General features: G+C 40.7%; 1 long non-coding RNA gene across 2 annotated transcripts in view; it reads right to left on the reverse strand.

Moving 5' to 3' along the window:
* LOC110023160 overlaps positions 1 to 3,312 on the reverse strand; it is a 9,735-nt gene extending 6,423 nt beyond the window's left edge. The window contains exons 1-2 of one of the 2 annotated variants that reach the window (XR_002293857.1): positions 2,369 to 3,312; positions 1,842 to 2,282 (exon numbers count right to left, since the gene is read on the reverse strand). This is a non-coding gene — a long non-coding RNA (uncharacterized LOC110023160). Of the gene's footprint in view, positions 1 to 1,841 lie in introns of both variants that reach the window. The other variant, XR_002293858.1, reaches the window with a different exon arrangement.
* Between the last annotated feature and the right edge of the window lie 867 nt (positions 3,313 to 4,179).

The following is a 4,179-nucleotide window of genomic DNA, read 5'->3' on the forward strand; positions in this document are numbered from 1 at the left end:
GCTATGTTGAGAAAGTGCTGGAAAGGTTTGAGATGAGCAATGCAAAGCCTGTGAGCACTCCTTTGGCAAATCATTTTAAGCTTTCTTCAGAACAGTGTCCTAAGACAGATACAGAAATGGAAGACATGGCTAAGGTTCCATATGCCAGTGCAGTTGGCTGCTTGATGTATGCTATGGTATGTACGCGTCCTGATTTGGCTCATGCTGTTAGTCAAGTTTGCAAATACATGGCTAAACCTGGAAGGCGACATTGGGAAGCAGTCAAGTGGATTTTCAGGTATCTGAAGGGTACTGTAGGACATGGAATTATTTTTGGCAGTCAGAAGAATGATCCTTCAATTGTAGGGTACGTTGATTCAGATTACACAGGTGATTTGGATGGCAGAAGGTCTACAACTAGGTATGTGTTTACTCTTGGTGGAGGACCTATATGTTGTAAATCAACAATTTAGTCTATTGTGGCATTATTTACAACTGAAGCTGAGTACATGACAGTAGCTGAAGCTGCTAAAGAAGCCTTATGGCTTGCTAGGCTAGTAAAGGAATTGGGCGTTGAGCAAGGTGAAGTTCAGTTGCATAGTGACAGTCAGATTGCTATTTATCTGGCTAAAAACCAGGTGTATCATGTGAGAACCAAGCACATTGATGTCAGGTATCACAAGATCAGAGAGTTGATTGCTTCTGGGGGATACTGTTGCAGAAGGTTCATACTGATGAGAATGCAGTTGATATGTTGACCAAGTCAGTTACTATCAACAAGCTCTTGCATTGCTTGGACTTCTTAAATGTTTGCAGTTGTTAAAGAAGCATGGTGGCCCAACCCACAGTGGTGCAGGTGTAACTCCCAGATATTTTTTCTCCTAAAGAGCTGGATATTCGCCAAGGTGGAGATTTGTTATGGTATGGCTCATATATCATATAGGGACAGAGTCTAGATCAAAGCGGAGCGGAGCGGAGCAGAAGAATCTGTCCAAATTGGGAAGTTACGTGGGCTGGGGTGCGGGGGCAAAGCCCCGCGGTATGATACAGGGGTAATGTTGTAATTACATATTGTGTCTAGGGTTTACTCCTGGGGTTATAAATAGATTTATTAGTAACCCCAAAACGTATCTCTCTATTCTGTAAAATCCTTTTCTGATTATTGAAAGGAACTCACCGCTTTGCTCCCGAAGACGTAGGCATCTTTGCCGAACCTCGTTAAATCTTTGTGTTCTTCTAGATTTGTGTCGATTACTATTTTTCTTCGCTCTAATTTTCTCAAAACAGTTCAACCAATTCTTATGTGTTTATATATATCTCACACCTAAACCTCGATTTTTACAAATATGCCACCTTATATATTCTATGTTATATGTATATGTATGTATATGTATATATATATATATATATGTCTACGTGTCTACATATGTATTTATGCCTATGTATGTATCTTTTTATCTGTATATGTGTCTATATATATATATATATATGCATGAAAAATTGTATTTTATTATTATATTTCTAAAAAAATAAAATAAAATAGTGGTTTTTTTTTTATGTGATGAAAAGTTTAAGTGCTAGAAATATAGAAAGTAAAATTCACAAGTGAGATGTAAATACATAGGAATTGGGTAGAATGTATGTAAATGCCCCTAACATAGAACAATCAAATAGAAATGGAGCTTTAAAACCTAAAAAGAACGTTTTTGTGTGCATATGAGACAGAGGGAGAGGGATGAAATTCCATATAAGGCTACAAAAAATTCTGTAAAATAGAACATGGCACATTGAGTCCTCTTTCTCTCCCTCAGCCTATATGGTTAGTGCTAATGAAGATCCTTTTAAAGGGTAAATATGCTGACCTTTGTGGAAGGAATCGTATAAAGTTTCATTCTGTCATGGGATTTGGTGTACAGATCAAATTGTGAAGCCTCATAAAGTCCTCTAATTTAAGTTTTTGTGGTCTCGCTATTGCTTACCCTTGGCACATTCTGAATTTGAGCTTTCCGCCGAACTATCAAATGTCTCAACATGGGAATCCACTTCTTTTGTTCCATCTACCAAACAAGCAACGTGAACATTTCCTCCCATGGATTCAGGATACTTTTCTGGAAATAAGCATTTTCCATGCTCATTAATCCCTACAACTAGCTTGCTGTGACCTCAATAATGGCCCTCTTTGCTTGGAAGTCATCACGTACCAGACCGATGATATCCGCGTCAAAATCTATCCATTCACCATCTTCGCAATCCCATTCACCCATTTTGGAATAGAGTTTCCAGTCAATTTGTAACAGACGTCCCTGCAGAAATAGTTGCAGTTCTTAACAGCTAAATGATATTTATCACCACTGTAGTTTGCAGAATGATGTTCCATAAACTCCCTGACCTGAATTGGATCGAGGCAAGTTGTGCCCATGAATATAGACTTCCTAAATCTGAAGGTTGAGCATAGGCTCCACCTCAAACACTCCGCTCGTTGGATAATTGTGCGCCCCAAATGCATACTCCACACCATAAACTTCAACCCCAAAGTGGAATATGCCCAGCCATCGCCACTGCATTGCATATCAATGTGCGTTTATGACTCAAGCCACCATTTGCTTCGACATATATGTAACCATTAGATTCAGGCAAACCGCTTGTGTTCATGTTTATATAGGGTTTCCAACCATCAACTCTGCTAGCAAGTTTCCATACACTTACCAGCCGGTCGAAGGAGTTATTCGCGTCCATGTCCGCACAGAGTCGTTAATAGAGCCGCGGACTCCGGTAAACCAGGGGGCGGTCAGCAGATGATCGCAGGAACACTATCAAGCGAGACGGTGCCCATATCGAGCAGCATCCCGCATACGTATATCAGCGGCGCAAAGAGGAAGATCGCCTGCCTCTTGAGAAGTTGAGAGAGCAGCATCCACGCCATCCTCTGCGCCAGGCAGTAAACTCCGAGTGCCAACGCCGCTACCATCCTTCGTCTCCCGCCGGTGCATCCTCGTAGACCTCCTCGGCAAAGCCGGCGGCGACGGTGTCCCGCTTCCGCCGTTCGTTATCGAGGTGCAGCTACCACCGATGCCGATGCTACCCATGCGGATGTAAGTCTGGTTCGGCATCATAATCTTGATTTTCACTATCAATGCTCGTCTTCTTCGTTGTCCTCCTATTCGCACCTCTGTGTCATCGACTTGCGCTTGCTTTTGACCCGGAGAAAGAAAAGAAGAAAAGACGGAGGAAGGGGCGCGGTGGCGGACGAGACGCCAGAAGAGGCGATGTTCTCTGGGGGCAAAACTCTGATAACTCAAGACCACAATAAGTTTTTTAGTCCTCTTTCTCACATTTCACCTGCTCAATTCACTATATATATATATATATAACATAATATATGTTGAGGCTATATATATATATATATATAGACCAATGACACATATTTAAATAGTCAAATGATTGTTGTACCTATTAGCTATTTAAACATCTTTATAAACTAGGCTTTGCCTTAGTTCCCATAATTGAGAGTCACCATAACAAATCTCCACCTTGACTTCTCATTACAATGATTGTTGTACCCATTAGCTATTTAAACATCTTTATAAACTAAGCTTTGTCTTAGTTCACATAATTGGGAGTCACCATAACAAATCTACACCTTGACTGCCCATTACAAACCTCCATAATAGAGATTCCCTCCACCTAGCCCTAAGAGGTCTGAGTCATTGTCTCCCTTGACACTTGCTTAGAGCCTTGTCACCCAAGCTCAAGACTATCACAATATTTGCTCTGTCTAAGATAATGTTCTTTTCTCTCTCGGGCATCTCGGTTAGCAATGTCGCAGGCCGCTGCAATGCTTCTGCGACACATTGTTGCACTAACAGGACTCTCATCTAGACTCTCCACAAGTTGAAATTGTTATTTCTGGTGAATTTCTTGATGTAGATTTTAGCATATCCCATTTTCGTGGCTAGAATTTCCCACAGATGACGTTAACTGTTGAAAATCTGCACCACCAAACACCTAGACAACTGAAGAAAAGGAAAAAAGAAAAGAAACTAAAAGAAGAAAATTGTGATCAAGAACACATAATTTTTACGTGGTTCAGTCCATAAGACCTACATACACAGAAGGGAAATCAACCATCAATTCACTAAAGCAATAAAACAAGATTAGATAGCTTTTCATTAAGAGATGAGTTTTATCATACCCTCTCTC

This window comes from Phalaenopsis equestris, unplaced genomic scaffold (genome assembly GCF_001263595.1).
Source record: "Phalaenopsis equestris unplaced genomic scaffold, ASM126359v1 Scaffold000221, whole genome shotgun sequence".
Lineage (NCBI taxonomy): Eukaryota > Viridiplantae > Streptophyta > Magnoliopsida > Asparagales > Orchidaceae > Phalaenopsis > Phalaenopsis equestris.